At 37.4% G+C, this 18,495-nt stretch overlaps 1 long non-coding RNA gene across 1 annotated transcript in view; it reads left to right on the top strand.

Annotated features, from left to right (window-relative positions):
- LOC110363184 (uncharacterized) overlaps positions 1–18,495 on the top strand; it is a 141,726-nt gene that overhangs the window by 1,533 nt on the left and 121,698 nt on the right. Inside the window, exons 2-4 of the long non-coding RNA XR_010468336.1 lie at positions 2,715–2,820; positions 3,350–3,394; positions 4,251–4,352. This is a non-coding gene — a long non-coding RNA (uncharacterized LOC110363184). The remainder of the gene's footprint in view (positions 1–2,714; positions 2,821–3,349; positions 3,395–4,250; positions 4,353–18,495) is intronic.

Raw genomic sequence — 18,495 nt, 5'->3', positions numbered from 1 at the left:
TGAAGGGTTGAGGTGTGAAACCTTTGAGAATGCTGAGGAATAAAAACATGGTTTTGATGCCTGTATTGATAAACTTGTCCATGATATAGAAAAGGGTGTGAGGTATGGTGTAATAAAACTCAAGAGCTACAAACTAAGATTTCACAGTTAGTCATTGCACCAACATTTCTTAGATTTTACATGTTCAACCTTGCTGTCATTGCCGTATTCCTGTGTAGTTTTAAAGGTACATCTTCACTAACAGCAGGGTTGAGCATTCATATAATGCATATAGTAAAAAAAGTCTTGCCATTGGTTTGCTTTTTATAATAGACCATTATGACAGAACTCATTTTGCTTTGGAGTGTTCCTTGAACTACTGTTTCAGGGTTTACCTTTTAAGATAAACACATTTTAAGTCTTCAATATGGCTCTTTCTGAATTATTTTTTTCTTATTTTTTTTCTTATTTTTTTTCTTTTTTTGTTTGGGATGCTTCACCTCTTATGCAATTGGAGGAAGTTCAAAAGTAGGATTTATACTTAACGAGCTCAGTGTCCAAAGATCAGCTGAGCTTAGGCCAGATTTTCCACTTTTGTACAACTCGCCCATCCCACCCCCAAAAAACAAACCAAACATTTGACTGCCAAATCAGAACATAACACACAAATCCTATCTCTGTTGGGAAACTCAATGGTTTCTTCATCACGTATCACTGAAGTAGGAGCTGGAAGACTGAGGTCTGTGAAATGAGCCAGTCATTACACTGGCTATAGTTACATTTGCTAGTCCTCGTATCCTCAAAACACAGTAACAACTCCAATGATTTGTAAATTCATTGGGGTTCTCTTTGTTTTGGTGAAAGCCTGAACTTCTGCCTGTATGTAATTAGGCTTTTATTTTACAAACTAGAAGAATCCCAACTTTGTGAATATAGAAACATATTAAAAATAATGACAGATGAATCCTAAAGAGTGAGATGGTAGTGTGTTTTGGTTTTTGGACCTTGAAGGATTTTGTTTTGAGAGGTGCTGCCTTTTGTTTTTGAGAAAAGTGGAGATTCGTTGTGCTAGGAATTAATCTTTAATGCCTGATTTTGTTTGTTTGTTTGTTTGTTTGAAGATGTGGTTCTTAAATGGCCCTTCATTTTTAGAAGCATCCAGAGGCTTGAATCTTCAAGGTTTTTGTATTTTTTTTTAAGTATTCAATCTTGTAAATTGTGTGGTCTGTCTGTACACAGTATGCAGCAACAACTGTATGTGAAACAGTGAAATCATCAGTAAATAATTAACATTTACAACGCTATAACACACTCATATTCGCGGTAGTTCTGTAATGATGTGTTGTTTCATATTTTGTTAATGCAGTGTATGAATACTGGGTATCAAATTATGATAATGGGGGATATATTACTGAAAGGAACTGCTACAGTGTGGTACCAAAGGTCTGTATTATTCAGAGGTGGGGTTTTTTGTTTGTTTTTTTGGAAGAGCGTCGCTGGATTTTGCACTACAGCAATAGTAATTGTGAAGTAACTGTTGATGCCTTGAGTACAAGTGTGAACCAGTGCTGAGTAAACAATGCAGGATGCAAAGACTTTTGAAGGAAGTTCAAAAACCTTTACATTCAGACAAAACTAACTTTCCACCTACCTGTAGCTACACTTTGGGTGAAGTCTACTTAAAAGCAGGGGAACAATTTTCTTTTTCTTGAGAACACATTAAAAAATTTACAGAGTAATTAGATTTTCTGGTTTCCTTAACCTTCATTTATTGCTGAGATTAGAAACTGCAGTGTTCAATAACTGTGTTCTGGCAAGTTTTATGCAACTTTCTTTTCTACTCTTAGTTTGTTATGGTTAGTAAAAATGAAATATTTGCTTTGGACATTCTTTCAGTCTAAAGAGGAATAGATATTTAGATTTTTTTTTTCTCACCTCCGCAAAGAGCACATAAATTAATTGCTTTCTATTAGGGAAACCAGTGTCTTTAGTTATCATAATTCTAGAAGATCATTTGTTGTGTCACGGTTATAACATTTCTTCAGTATTCAACAGTTAAACCAGCACAGAAATCCAAAAGTTCTGGAGCGAACAGCGTATTGGGAATGTATCTCTCTAGTGCTGCATTGTGTGGGCTTTTGGAACAGTAAATCCTCGTTCAGCTGCATGGTAGCCCTGTGAAAGGCTGCCTGCAGCTCTTGGCCCAGTCATCGTTTCAGCAGAATTTACAATAACTGTAGTGTTGAGGCTGGCAAGGTTAACCTGACAACCAGACTGGTTGTTACCTTTCCCAAACCTAGAAAAAAATCCGAAGCATATTTGAATATAAGAAGGTTTGGTATAAGGAAAGGGTAAGTACTTGTCAGGTTAGTTCTCACTTAGGGGGATTTAATCCCCCAAGATACAATAGGAGGGAGCAGTGATTCTTCTGAGATTTTATACTACTTCCTGGTGAGCTGTAAGGAAGCAAATGAGAGCTCAGCCAAGCTAACTTCCCTGCAAACTTAAAATGTCATCTTTCTAATGAGGTAGCAGTTATGAAAATGCCAGCATTTTTCTTAAAATACCTTTAAGTGTAAAAAAATATGCAAAAGGCTTGCCAAATCATATAGACATACTCTTCTGGTAAACACTGAACAGAGAGAACTAACTTTAAAAAATGGAACACTTATTTATTTCTAAATCACGCTTCTGCATAAAGCAGTAAGTAAGTCCCACATTGTCTTTTCCCTTAGAGCCTTCACCTGAATCTGATGTAAAATGCACTTTAAAAAGAATACACATCCATGCTCGCTATGATAAGGCCTGCATTCCCCATCCACAGGGCTCCCTTATCTTCAGGTGAGTCTAGAGCACCACTACAGCTGCCAGCAAATAGTTTTCCTTTGGTTCATTGTCATTGAACAACTATGAACTGTATGCAATCACACTGTTACTATCCGCCAACCCAGCTTTATAATGTTGCCTTTTATGAAAAAGTGTAGTTAGCATTCCTTTGATACTCCCAGTAAAGATTGGATTTTGCATTAAGTGCTTCCAAATGAGGATAAACAATGGTTACCAGTGAATGAAAAGGGGGATATCAATTAAATAGAGCTATGTTTATTTGAATGTAGGTGTCTGAGCCTACTTATTTTTATATGTTAATTGTATGCTTTTGTGTGCTTTTTTGGGTTCAGTGGATTGTGATTGTTTTGGATTTGCTTAAACTGAGCTTCTTTTAGCAAAATAGCAAAAGTCATATTTTACATAACTGTTTGGTGTATTTTATTTGGCTTCTACAATAAAGCTAGACTGATGATACTCAACTTTGTTAGAAGTACTTGAAGAAGATTTTAAGTAGTGCAAAATTATTTTATCTTTATCTTAGACACAAGCTAAAACCCCAAGGATTTTGCTAGGCTTCATGAAATAAGTAAGTATGAATTAAGAACATTGTTGTGTATTTCAGATGTTCTCTGACATTATGTCATCTTAAACTTGGGTTTAAGCTCCTTAGCCTGTAGGGCTTTGTTAGTGTGATGTCCTATTGTTTAGTTTTATGTTCATAAATATTCTTTCAGTGAACAATCCATTTCACAATTTGGTCCTTAGTATTTTCTCCTCCCTAGTTACTAATTCACTGCCATAATACTCTTGTTATTCAAGTTTTGAGTTAATTCTGGTAGACTATTTATTTTTTATGGAAGTGGATGTAGTTTGGAGAGACTGTATGAGTTACTAGGCTTGTTCAGTGATAAAGTTATGGCTTCCAGTGATTACAGGGAAATCCTGCTTTACCTGGAAACATATAAAAATTACAAATGTAGCTCCATGAAGATTGTAGCAGTATGAGTAGGCTTCCTTGATCCTCTCTTAGTTTCCTGAATAAAATAGGGTAAAATATGTCTTGGTTTTGAGGAGCTGGACTTCTAGGGAAAATAGGACTTCACTGACTCAAAACTGAGAAAACATCTGAATTATTTTGGAAGTCTACCGGTGGTTAAGATGTTATCAATCCCATAGAAGCAGCAGCCATCTTGTACCCAATATCAACTGTTCCAGTGTCCTGGTTTAAAGTAGAGAGGAAATGGGACTGTGAATTGGGTTGCCAAGAGATGGGCACAAGTTTGGTTTAGTTAAATCTACTGTGGAATGTGTTTTCCAGCAATGAGGTGAGGGAAAGAGTTGGTAGTGGGATTACCTCAAAACCATGCAGTTCTTTCTGGCAGACCTCCTCTCTTAGAAGCCAAGTTAATAATAAAATGGTAGTTGCATTGTATTATTAACAGATACATCAAAAATGGAAGGACAGACTGGCATTTAAGCAATCTTCTTTCCTAATCTATTGGAAGTCCGCTTGGCTAGACTTGGCATCAAGTCCCACAGAACAGGTAACATATTTATTATGTTTGTTTTGGTATGTTTGAGTAGCCAGGTTACTATTTACGCCTGTCTATTTCTGATATGACGCTATATAAATCTAGTAGAAGATGATGCACACCTTTTTTGACCGTGTAGAAAAACATAGTAATTTGTGGCAGAAAAACACTGGAGGCTTGGCCAAGCTATGCTTTATGAGGAACTGTGCTATGAATATAATAAATAGGAGTGGAAACTATTTTGCATAGTTGTGAGTTCAAGAAATACTTGAGATAATTACTGAAGGTAATTCTGTCTGAGAAATAAACAGTGATTAAACTTTGATCTTATATATGGGTGAATTTCAAAGGTAAATCCTGGTAGTAGACCTTAGTGACTTCTGAAATATCTGTACAATATTTTGAGTGCTGTTGTGTTGCAGGCTTCAACCAACTTACTGGAAAAAGTGATTACTGCAAAGGTGTGGTGGCAGAAAAAGCAATAAAAAACCCTGAATGTTCACTGTGTTCGTCTGAAGGCTTCATTCCAAAATGTTGACTTTTGACCCTGGTGTGTTTAGTCAGACTTAACCTTTCTTACACAAAGCAACCTTTAAAAAAGATCAAATCTACAGGTTGATATGGGTGGAGTAGACTCATAATAGGTACCACACCAATTTTTAATCACAATTAGTCATGGTCATCTCTATAACCTATTACAAGAGTGTAAGATTGACTATGGGCTACCTGAAAACACCTGGACATGCAAGCTGATTGTTGCTCTGTTTTTAAGGATGGTGACTGAATGTTTTACCAGCTTTGCAGCCAAATTACAGTGGGGCCTGGTATTATCACTTATATTTCAGTGCTTTTGTTTCAGGCTGTTCTTTAGATACTGTTGCTAAATATATGCATCAGACTTGGTTTTCAATTTAACAGTTGAACCTCCTAGTGTTAAGAGGGCCAGCAGAAGGTAGAATTTTGGCTGTGCATAAGGGTCTGCTGGAGTCAAAGGCACAGATGTGTCCCTGTTCTGGTTTTGCATATAGAGAATCATGCAAGGACAGTTTGTGGGCAATCAGAAGATTTGCATGTAAACTTACATGTCGATAGCAGTAGGAAATCACTGTGGTGGCTCTGGATTTTAGCCTAGTGACTTACACGTGCTTGGAGTTTGGTTGCTCAGCTTCTGAGCAGGTAGAGTATGTTTTCTGTGTATGGTTACAATAAAATGGCATTGATATAGGGAATGGAGTCAAACAAACATTTGTTATTAGACCTAGCTAGGACTTATCCAAGTTCTTTTTTCGTAGAAAATAAGTTTTTGCTGAGGAATTATATTTGTTTTGACAAACTGTCTCTGGAAAACTTTCCAGGTCCTCTGGGGCAGAATTTGTACTTGAGAAAGATTGGAGTGGACAGATGGTTGGAGCATTGAGACCCTGTAAGCTCCAAATTAGGAACTGCCAAGAAGTAAACTTCTAGTTGTTTCTCTAACTAGTGCTCTGAGTGAATGCTTTTCTTTATGTCACAATCCATATTTATGATTTAAATTTCGATTATTTAAATTGCATGTTTTGATAAGTATTTGTTGAAACTTGTCTGTTTACCTTTTGTAAAGATTTGTTTTTTTCCCTTCACACAACTAGTATGAGGGGAGTCCAGTACATGCATGCAGGTAGTCTTGAGAATGCATTCACTAGCACTATAGCTTTTCGTAACAGTAATTTAAAACATCTCTCCCAAATTTTAGGAAGATAAATGAAAAAGAAATGCAGTTACACAGAATAAAACCAAGTTTTCCTCGTGGAGTTCCTCCCAAAGTTAGTAAATCAGGTGTTAGTTACCACATTGTCGTAACTACTGCTAATTCTCAATAGAAGCCAATCGTTGCTGAACTGTGTCCTGAGAGACAACAAATGTGGACAATTTCAAATCAAAGCCTGGGGGTGTTTGATTCTGAAATGCAACTCCTTATTGAGATGTGTGTTAACAGCTTCATATCTTTCAGAGTAATAAGGCTCCGGTTTTACTATTCCCTTGATGACAACTGTTAAAATATTGATGGGAGTGGTGTTTAATCTAAGTGTGCTGTGAATTATTACCTTTTGCCTTGTTACTGCTTGTAAAGTTGAACCACAGTGGGAGTTAGTTTGTCCATTGTTTTATTGAAGTTCTCTATTTCCTGAATGTGGGAAGAAATCCGGCTCTTTCGGACTCTTCCACAAAAAAAAAAGAGTTCTCTACTGCAGTGATTAAGTCTTTCTTAGGAAGAAGAGCAAAGTCTTTTTATAATTTTAGGATTTATCTGATCTGTCTGTTGCTAGTGTTGATAGACGATGTCTCTTCAGCTTGTGGCTATGTCATTTTATTGTAATTGCCTCTTCAGTCATCTGAAGGTTGCTTTCTTTTCGCTTTTGCCATGTTACTTCATTTGTTGTCTTACCACATTAAATAATTAATGCAGCAATTTTCAAACCTTCACCATACTGTGTAAGCTTCATAGCTTTACCTGACTGACCAAATTAGATGCAACTGTTCATGTAATCTTAGTTGATTTATATTATGACATTGTGGCTCTATATTTATCATATGATTTCCAAAGATATTGTTTTCAACTTTATCTCAAGGCTTCCTTATTTGTGTGAGCATGCATGTGAATTTTCAGGGATGGTGCTGAGTCCAACTGATTCTGAAGAGATCAAGTAGGAGCATAGAGAACTTACAAAGTGTCGACAGTGTTATGCATGTTATCAGTACTAAAATTCTGTTTTAAAAGCTTCATTTTCCATTTAATATAGATTTAAATAGTGCTTTTATTGAGATAAATGAGTCATAAATGAGTAGCATTTCTGATTAAATAAAAATTGATTCTTCTGAATGAGTGCTTCATATGTTCACTGTCTACAAAGGGTAGGTGGAAAAAAATAAGTTTTTTTAAAAGACAGTGTCTCTTGGTCCTTTAGCTACATTTGTGCAAATTATATACTATGGTAGAATTCTGGGACAAGAGTTTAGAGAACACCTTTTTTCTTATTTTATTTTTTTGTAGTCAGTTTTAACATTTCTCATGGTATATTAAAGGCCAAAGTTGTAAAAGGATGAGACCTCTTTTGATTTTTTTTTTTTTTAATATTATTTCCTGAGCCTTACTGTAACTATTTTTAGAGTTTAGATAAACCATCTTTATATGTATATTAGAGACAATTTTGACAATAGCAATGCCTAACTGGAAATACACACTGTGTCACAAACAGCTGTTTTTTTTTTTTCTGCTGGCAATTATGGAGCACATTTCTGTGGTTCATTGTTTACCACACTTTCCTTCTGCTTGAATAATGGAGACTCATCCTGGGTAGAGACCAAGGATCCCATGGATTGCTAGAATTGGCAGGAAACTTGTAAGACACACCTAGGGCAGTGCTTTACTACAGATCTTGCTATTCTGAGTTGTAAAAGAAATGAGCATACAATGGTCTGAATTAAATGTTGAATAGGGTTTAGAATTTCACTGAGGATGAATCAAGTTTGGGTGGTTAGAAGGTGTAGGTTTCACAGTTCATATCCTGATTATGTATATGCTAAAAGATCAGTTGTATTTGCAACTGCAAATTTGTTGCTGTTCGAAGTGATGACGTCTTTTGAAATAATCTGTTAAAGATACTTGTTTTGGAATGTGGCTTGAACCAGATTTTGCAATTGGATAACTGGACTTTGCAATTGGGTACTAGTTTTCCCCTGATAGTAAGACCAAAATTGTAATTCAGATAATGTCTAGATATGCATTGCTAGTAGCACCAGAATCCAGTAACATCAACGAAAACTGAACATCTGAATTAAAACTCCATGATATAAATGCTGAGTGTATGCTTTTTAGCCTCTACTACTCCTTCCTTTTCTGATTTTATTTGATTATCCCAATGACATTTCCTTTTATAGATATATAATATATATATGTATATATATATATATATTTTTTTTTTTTTTCCTTGAGCAGCATTATCCCCTTTGTATCAGTTTTGTGTCATATTCATACATAGGGTGCTGCCAGATGGACTTTCACAAAGGTCTGCTAAAGTCCTTTGGGACTTGAAACATGTGAAAGTGCCCTGAATAGATCCCATTGTGGAATTGGGATTATGCCTGGTAAGAGTGCTGTGAGCTTGATCCGTAAGCATTGCCCCAGTATTAGAGATCATAAGGCCATTTCTTTCTGGAACATTGCAAAATAACATACTAATTGTATTATGTGGACTCCAGTTGTACGCCTTCCTGGTTCAACAGCAGTGGAACAGTCCCATTTAACTATGAAGTAATGTCTGCCACTTGATTTGTCCTGAGTTGAACTCAATATACAGACCTCTTATATAATAAAGTCTAAAATACAAAGAACGAACGTGTAGTACAAGTACTTTACTACACAGATTTAAAATTAATGATGACAATATATGTCCTAAACAGTTTTAAAATACAATTTGTATGCATTATACAGAGATGTTAGTTTATTTTAAGGTAGCATTGGTTATTTTGCCAACTTCCCTGCTACAATGATTTTGCTTGATGCACAGAAGCAGTTTCGGTAGTCTCATTTCCTAAGGTACTATAAAATTTGTGCTTGTGTATACTTCTACAGATGAAGCCATAAAATGGCTCTCTTGGCAGATAGCTGAAGAGATCTTACATGTCTATAGCTATTGAGCATTAATCTTAGTGAGCTTTAACTTGGTGGACAGTGTGTTACCTCATTATACTTGTAAATGAACAGACTTAAAATACTAAAGGCAATTTGAAATATAAAATGATATAAAGAAATTGCTTTCAGATATTTTATTTTTGAGTAATGCTTTATGAAATAAATATTTAGGAGAAAAGTGAACAGAAAGATACGCCTCTACAGGTGAAGTTCAGCATAAGTCAACAATAGAAGTAAGATTTTGACGTACATCAAGACAACTCTCTAAGCTGGGAGCAAAACTTCTATCATGGTCAGCAGCCTTTTCCTCCCGTACAGCCCATGTGCTGCAAACTACATTTGTGGTGTTTCCTAAATAAAAAAAAAAGGCTGACATATATATAAGTTCTCTTCTACTTGAATTAGGAAATAAACTCCTAAACTCATTTCACTTGGAAGATACAAGCTGAATGGGAATCCTTAGGTAATATTATTTCATTGTAAGGATACTGTGAAGCACCTGTTAAATGTGAATATGATATAAACTCAAACAGGATGTCCTTCCATGTTTCTCTTTTTGGGTGAACCATCGTATGATTCTACTTCATAAACCACACAGTAATGCACATTTCCACTTTACCTTTTCTTTCTGTGGCCTTCCTTGAACTTCCACATTTTTGTTTTATAACATTCACATCTAGCAAAACTTTGAAACTCCAGCCTTGAGAGTGATATATTTGTACTTTTAAAAGTCGAACAATACTAGAGGAAGAAGAGGGTGTGACTGAGTGAATGTGGGGAAAAGAACGTGCTCGGAAACAGCACATGCAAGGCAATGTGTGGAGTCAGCCTGGGTGTGTAGGTATATAAGGTTGTGGCAGGGAATGAATGAGTCTTCCTGAGAATTCAGTGTGGGTAATATGTATATTTTAAGGGCAAAGAGAGACAGAGCTGAATATTTTGGCATAGGAGTGTGAATAGGATTTGTGTGAATAAATTGTCACCATGCAGGAGCACAAAAATAAGTTAAAAACTTAATTTGAGAAGGAGCAGTAGGTAGCTGGATTACCCTACAGAGTGCTAACAAAGAGCAGCTCCTCACTGAGATTCTAAGGCTGGGAGAGAACTGCAGCTGGTAAATACTCACACAAGGGCCAGGATCAAAGCAAAGAGGGCAATGGAGGCGAGGACTGCCGAGGTACAGAGTTAACTCCTGCGAAGCTAAAAGGATGCACAACAGCTGGACAGAAAAGAATAGCGGAGAACAGAACAAGACCAGTAGTGGGATCTGCAAGCAAGGAAGGACTCCTGGGGAGCTGGGCATTGGTTGGGGCCTGGTTTCTGTTGGAGCTTGGAACTTTATTTCCGAAAAGGAAGAAAAGATTCTACTTCATGCAGGACATAAATATGTTAAAAGCTTGAGACTGGGAGAAAACATATAGAATATACATTGAGTCACCTTACTTTTAAAAAGTTCTGTACCTCTTGATTTCCTTTCTGCTTTTTCTTTCTTCCCTTTATACCTGCTGCTTTCTGTAGTTGATCAAGTTATACTGGCAGTAAGGAAGTGATATGAGGCGTAACCATTGCTAATAGAAGGATAATTACCCCTGATTCACTGTGTGGAAGGGCTGGACTGTTCAAAGATTACTTTAACTTCTATCATAGTTGGTTGTATTTCAACAGACAACAGTAACAAAAACCCAGGAAGCTGCTGATTGACTGACATTTTTAATGTTTCATTTGTATTTCATTTACTTTTCATTTATTTTAATGCTTCGTTGCTCTCCCTCTTGGTCCAGACAGCTTCTCTGAATAGCCTGAAAGGGTATTCATCCTTTTGGTATACATCAAATACACATCTTTGAACGCTTCCCTATAAAAATGCACAGCTTGGAAAAGATGTACAAGGTTTTCTTTTTCTTTCACATAGGTTGTTAGTCTTCTGCAACTCTCTTGAAATATGATATTATGTCTCTGTGACTTGGATGTGGAAAAGCACACAGGACGGTCACCTGTGTCACCTACGAAAGCCACATCAATCCTTTGCTAACAACACAGGATGGGTCACCAGTGTTAATGCTGTTCCTTCCCCTTCAGGAGATCTTTCAAGACCTGTTTTTAGTGGATGGTGCAAGGATGTTGCAGAGCTTGGGAGGGAAATCTGGAGCTTGAATTCTAGATGAAAAAAGGCAGAAGTGGTCAGATGGTTATTTTCTTTCTTGTAACTCATTCTGATGAGCTGTATAGCTTTGTATACCTCTATTGCCTTAATGCTTCCTACTAAAAATTTTAGCCAGGCTAATTTTTGATTGTGTGTGCAGTCTAGAGACTGGTAGTAGGATCCACTTTCTGCCTTCATCTCTTATTATGTGTATTGATGACCTTTATAATTTGATGACCATGATAGTTGTTTTTTTTTGTGCTGGGTAAAATACTTATTTGGTAGTATTGTGCAGTAATATATTCTGTATGTGTTTTTTAAGGGGAATAGAAAACTAAACTAAATGGATGTAGCTAGAAATGTTGTATAAGCATAATTTGTATCTCACTGCACCTAAAAGTGATCAATATTTGGTAACACTTTTCCCCTCCCCACCTCCTACTACAAAATAACCAGTCCTATTCCTGTATTTTTCATTGTCATAAAGGAAAACCTGGAGGATTAGGCCCATGGTGGTTTTCTCACATTTTTGTACTGTTTTATATTACCTAAATTGTTTCTGTATCTGTATTTTGGAAGAGCTTTTACTCAGTAAAGGTGGGTATCTTATAAAACTTCAAATAAAAGGAAGTCTTTCATTTTCAATTTTCTCACATCTGTCTTCGATAATATGTCTTGCTATGTGGATGTAGTTGAAGAAACCGGCAATAACTGAAATCAAGTCTGAGAATTCAATGTAAAAATAAAAATATTCTCTGTAATTAAAAAGAAAATTCCCATATGGTCAAGTTCTAGAACTTGTCGCTTCAGGGCTTCTTATAACCTCCTTTGAAGGATTTTTTTACAAGTGCTCATGGAAACAACAGGATCACTGGCTTATCTAGGAGCATTATTTCTATGACTTTAATGGTAATCTTGTGCAGAAATGAACTATTAAATGACTTAAGTAGATCATGTAGACTCACATTAGCCATGATACTGATTTTACTAGTAAGGAATACTTTCGAACAGTAACCCAGGCCAGACTGGCCCATGTAAATCCTGAACAACTATGTTGCAATGTTAGTAAAACTGACTATTTTTACTTTGTTTTGAAATACTATACAAAAATTTGAAACTTTCCTTTAAAAAGTGTGCCACCCCCCAGCTCTTCTAGCAGTGGAAATACCTCAAATTGCCTGCTGCTGTGCAAAAGAGGACTGAAGTAGATAGTTGCAAGATAACTATTTTCTGTGCATGGTGTTTTTTTGTTGTGTGTGTTTGTTTGTTTTAAGCTGTGGCTCAGCTGTTTTCTAGAACATAATGGTGGTGGTTTGAGAACAGCAGGTGGGCAGTGAGCTCCAGGCTGATCTGAAAGTAAGGTAAAGTGGAACTACAGAAAGAATTTCTGAAAACTAAAATAACAAGAGCAAGCATCAAGAAAAAGAATGGAATATAAAGGAAAAGCAGGTATGATGGAAGGGAAAGGCTGACATGAACAGCAAAAAAAAAAAGAGCACAAAGGTATTTTTATGGTGCATACTAGCTGCAGATAGTAAAAATGGTATTTCATTTGCCTATCTAGATTAAGATTTTTGGTCTTTCCATCAGTTAAAGCATGTTTTCTGCTGCTGCCAGCTACCATTTTGGGAGTCTTCTTGCATATGGTATTTGTGATATTTCCTCCTTAACAAAGAGCCAACATTTTGTTCATAGTGATGACTACTCAGGAGAATGCCTCAGAAAATGTACTCAGTTCTTAATTTTTTTTTTTTTTACTTTCGGGTTTTTTTATTACACAGAAGTAATCCATAGAGTTGCAGTAAGAAAATATGAATCTCTTCAGAAGGCAAACAGGTTAATTCCACACATTGTACATAAACAGGCTTTAAATCACATTGTCTTCAGGAGGAACATGAAGCATCTGATTACTTAGATGGCACTTATCACCTGGTAGATTAAACTTTAATTGCTATTATTCCTTGGAGAGAAAGGAATATTTGCTTGCCTGCAAGCTGGACATGTCAGTTCGTGTGTCTAATGATGTCTGTACTTGGGTACAATGTTTCTAATAGATGCAGAAGGTAAAGCAGGTATTTTTCTGAGTTGTTTTATCAGCCAGTTGTTATTAATGGTTCTGATTTGTGTACAGTTGTCGAGGGTTTAGATTGCGGGGTGACAATAAAACCCTGGCAGATGTATTGTTAACTTCCTCTCCCCACCACTTCCCCCTTTTGCCCCTCCCTCTCCCCCCTTCCCACCAAGGACAGGCAATTGGGAGGAAAAGAAGGACAGAGAGAAGAGAGTTGGAAAAAATCAAAGATGTTTTACTAATGCTACTAATAAGAATAGAGAAAATAATACAAAATATACAAAACCAATCTTGAAAGTCTCAGCAACTGCAGAGCTGGCACCCAAAGTCCTGGATTGGACTCTGCAACCAACCGGAGCTGGATTCAGTCTCTCACTAGGCCTCAGTTCACAGGGACAACTAGCGAGATCCTCTCCTAATGTCGGCCATAAGCAGAAGGGAAAAGGGATAAGATTCTCGTCATCTCCCACTTTTATATGAAGTATCCACGTGAATGGAATGTGATGCACCGTTGGTCAATTTCTTGGTCACCGGTTTCTCGTTGCCCCTCTCGCGAGATGTCCATCCGTGCTTATCAATAAGTTTGCATTCCATTGCTATGTTTACCAAAACATGTGTCTGGTTCTCCAGGAAAATGCAGCTAATATGAAGGCTTTAGCTGACAGGCAAAATTCACTAAAAAAGAAACTTGTTTTTTAACAAAACCAGGACAACAGTATACCAAATGGTTATAAGCAATGTCAAGGCTGGTGGACATGGGTGTTCCTGTGCTCAGGAATTCCCAAACCCAAAGCATCACTTTCAAGGCACAACACTGCAGCGTACAGTAACCTCCCACAGATCAGACCATGTAATTCAAGTGCAACTCCTAGAGTATCACCCTTCATATTTTTTTCCATAATTAGTTTGCAGGGTGGAAACCTCTTCTGGGATGGGGGAGGTTTGCTTTCACTCGTATCTTTTAGTCATTCTGATATAGGCTATTTTAGATACAGACTCAAAATGCCAAAATATAGCATAAACCCTAACAGACATTTTAAGTCCCACTTTTTCAAGTCCCTGGCCTAGAAAGAAGGATGTTTGTCCTGACTCGTAGCCCTTGGGAGCACAGTAGTCTGACCAGTAGCTGCGTCCCATTTATGCAAAATGAGATAAATTGTCAGTCAGCTGTCACTGCTGAAGATCTGTGATGACACTGTGGCATGCAAAAATAAGTGGTGCCTGTGGGGGTCTGGCCATAAACCATTTAAGACTTTAAGGACTGAATGAAATATAAGTACTGACTGTAATTTTGCACATTTCTCTCTGTTTCTGTAAAAAGAACGTCTACTCTGAATTAGAGTTGATTGGGATAAGACCTGTTTTTGGAAAGTGTCTCTGCAAATGTGGTGGGGAAAAAGACTCAGCATGTGCTAACATTCTCACTTTTCTTTGGCATTCATGATTTCTAGCACAGTTGATTTTTTGCCTTTTTTTTTTTTAAATGCGTATCAGATCTTGGTAATGCCAGCAAGGATGTCCTGTTGCCAGGCAAAAAGAACCCCAAAAGTCCCAGGAGGAACTGATGCTTTTTTTTAACAAAACAAAACAAACCTCTTTTTACTCTTAAAGTAACTTGAATAGCACTTGAATAGCATGTAGGGTTTCAGAACAAGATGTGGTCTTTGTTTATTTTGCTAATAGCTGCCATATGCTATTTTTCCCTTTTTTTCAATCATCTCTCATAAAGGAGGTTGAACACTAACAGAACATAATTCTAAAGAGAGTCACCTTAGATACATTCCATTGTGTTGTTATAAACTGATACAATCAAACTGCCTGACAACCAAGGTAGCTTATACACAAATATATTTTGCATATAAAATAGCTGTTAAATGCAACACAAAAGCTAGTTTCATAGAATCATGAATCATTTCCGTTGGAAGAAACCCTCAGGTCATCTAGTCCAAACATAAGCTAACCTAACTCTAGCACTAAACCATGTTCCATCAAAGATGTCTGAAGGAAAGAGAGAGAGAATAGGGATTTACTTAATATTGGACTATGCTGTCAGAGTTTCTGAAGGAATTATGATAATATAGTGGTAACCAGCCAGTGCTGTCACCTACTATTAAAAGCCACACATAATGATATACCTCTCGATATGTCTATTTGTGCTGGCTGTGTATCTCTTTTCTTGCATAACAAAGGTGAATTGAGCCTAAGAAATGCATGTATTTTTCTGCTTTTCTTCTGGAAAGGTACTGAGGCAGAAACAGTGCAGTACAAAAGCCTCTCCCTGCTGTTGGAGGGCAGAGGCAGCAAAACTGAGGCTGGCAAATGTGTTTCAGAGCCTGATTCCCATTGAAATCAATAAGAATTGGGTGCCTGTGGGTCAGACTTCTAGCGAGCCTGCATAACAATGTTATTGGGAGGAACCACAGATGGGATGGGATCAACCAGCGTGATTTGGGCTCCTCTTCCATTCTCATGTTGGTCCTGCCCATTGTTTGAACAGTGCCAGGCAGCCCTCGGACCACCATCAGTGATGAGTTTGACGACAGCTTGTTCTTTGTGACAGTCGAGTTGAGCTTTCAATTGACAGTAGCCCACAGCAAAGACTCTTTAGTTCCTGTGTGTTGTCTTTCCTTATTTTGATTCCTGCATCAGCCACAGATGTCTCAGTGCAAGATGCATGTTGTTTCTCACTTTTTAACTTAAAAAGAGAGTCCTTTCTGCAACCAGTAGGGTATATTTGTATTTAAGAAAGGGAAAGATTCCATACTTCAGAAAGCTGCTTGATTCTTGAGTTCTTTTGTTTGTTTTCTATTTGTGTGCAATTAAATGCCCCCCCCCCGCCCCCTATGAAAAGAAAAAAAAAAAAAAAAAAGAGAGAAGTTTTAATCCCGAATTTGTGTAGTAACATATTTTGTAGGTACAGTTGTTGCAAAGGTGAGGTGACAGTCACTGACTCTAGGTCTTCCTCATCTTCCTCTCTGATATTTGTGTCCCATCTTCTCAATACCCACAGTTCACATGCTCTGAAATTAAATGTAAAATATGCTCAATGTTTATATCTACTGTCACCACATTGTGCAAATGTAGCCATCAATGTCTCAGCTGCAGACTGCCTTGAAGTTTCTAGTGGTGCTGCCCACACAAGAGGCACTGCAGATGGAAATTGTAGCACAAGCTCCCAGCTTTTGCTTTCGATCCTGGGGTGGAAACTAAAGATAGAATTTGCTTATAGGCAGATTAAAATCCCCAAACCATTGAGAACAGCCTGGATACGCTTAAAACAAATTTGTGTTAGGATGAATGGGGGTGTATGAAAGGTGGTTTGGAGCCAGTAGCTCTTCCAACGGGGCCATTCTACATGGGATGTGTGCTCAGGGTTAGGTGATAGGAAGGTGGCTGTAGTATTTTGTAACTTCTTCCCTCTCCATCTGGATCATGGCCTCTTGATTATTGCTTCCAAAAACATCAGGGCTGAAACTGAATAGAGCATAAAATTCCCAGAAATTCTAATACACTTTTAAGTTTCAGCATTTTGTTAACCTTGGTTCTCTCCTGAATGCTTGGATCACCAAAGTATTTTTTTAAAAAACAATTTATCAGTGAGGCTGCATGTGTGTATAAAACGTTATAGTTTACCTGAACTTTATACCTGCACTGCAAAGTAAAATTACACATTGTTACGATGGTATATTGCTTTCAGAAAAAGGTCAAAAGGAAAAATTTATCTTAGCAGGCTAATAGAAGTTTCTCATGGCTTAACTGCTTCCCCTCAAGTGTTGGTATAATGAGAGTTCATAAGAGCATTAGGTTAGGCAATCAGAATGTGCTGTAGTGAATGTCTAGCATCCCTTCATTTTGAAGTCGCAGTCTTCAGGGTGTGTTGGAAGTTTGGCACAGTTTTGCACTGAGATAAGTAAAATTCCTGTTCTGCTTCTCTGCTTTTTCATGTCATTTACTCCTTTGCAATGTCCTTCCAACTCTGATCCATAGTTTCTTATAAAACCTAGCCTACTCACAAAAATTTAGTGTCTCAAACAGTTGAGAAAGCAAATTGCCAATTTTGGTGTCTGAATTCAGAGCACTAATGACAATTAATGACAGCTACCTGTGACTGCATCTACATTACAGTTAAAGGCATGACAGCAACATGTAGAGATATTGCTTTGCAAATATTGATCTAGCTAGCCTAGGCAACGGCAGTCAAGTTACAGGAGCATTGAGGCTGACTTCAGCTTTACAAATCTGGGCAGTATCCTGGTACCATGTGGTAACAAAAGCTTCTGCAGTGGCACTTTGCTTATAGCTAATGGGTTTTGGTGTAAGTCAGCTTCAGTCCTACCTTTGACTTCAACTTAGAAGTAGCGTGCAACTCATTGTGAAGAAAGAGGAGATACTAATACTAATGAAAGGGATTTATTTGAAGAAAAAAAAAAACAGTCAAAATGAAAGACCTGATGTTGCATCTTATGGCTACTTGCTTGATCTTACGAGTGCTTTCTTCACAGGGAAGCACTAATGTTGCAGCATCAGCAGCCAGATCATGTCTGTCTGGGTTTTGGTCTCAGCTTGACCAATAAGCTGTGTTTATATGCAGTTCATATAGACCATCCAACTATTTTCTTTGTCTTTTTCACCTCCAGACTAAACTAGTTTCAGCATACTTTGTGTCAGCTATTGTTATTGTCATAATTGTACTTACTGTTGTCATTAATGCCACATATATGAATCAGGTTCCAGGAGCTCACGAGATGTAGAAAAAATCCACATATACCTGACTTCTGTTTGCTTCCCAAGGTTTTCACTCATTGGAGGGTCACATTTTTAAAGTTTTCTTTATAAGCATGACTTCCTTTATAAATCCCTTTTAAAAATGCCAATGTCTTCATGCTTCCAAGAATGATGTAAGAATCTGGCTTTGAATCCCCTCAGCTGAATACTTCCCTCAGCTTCTAGACAGTCGTTTAAAAGGTGGGGGATGTCACCTTCTGCTTTGTCGTGCTTCTAAGTGAAAGTGTGTGTTATACCCAGAGTTTTAATCTGGTCTTGGTGTTGGGTTGGTCAGCAGACAAAGTGCAGGCCTGGTAGCCCATGATCAGTAGGCATGAGGTGGACCCTTGACATGCTCAGCTGAACCAAAATGTTGGAGTGCAGAGTAGCAAAACATCCAGCACTTGGCTAACGTCACTGGTGAGAGTTAGAGCACCGATGACTTTTCAGGTGCCAGAGGTTTGGAAGCAGATTTATATTTATAAATACAAATGTTACTCGGAGC

The sequence above is a fragment of the Columba livia genome, chromosome 1 (genome assembly GCF_036013475.1).
Source record: "Columba livia isolate bColLiv1 breed racing homer chromosome 1, bColLiv1.pat.W.v2, whole genome shotgun sequence".
Lineage (NCBI taxonomy): Eukaryota > Metazoa > Chordata > Aves > Columbiformes > Columbidae > Columba > Columba livia.
This window is presented reverse-complemented; position numbering and strand designations above follow the sequence as displayed.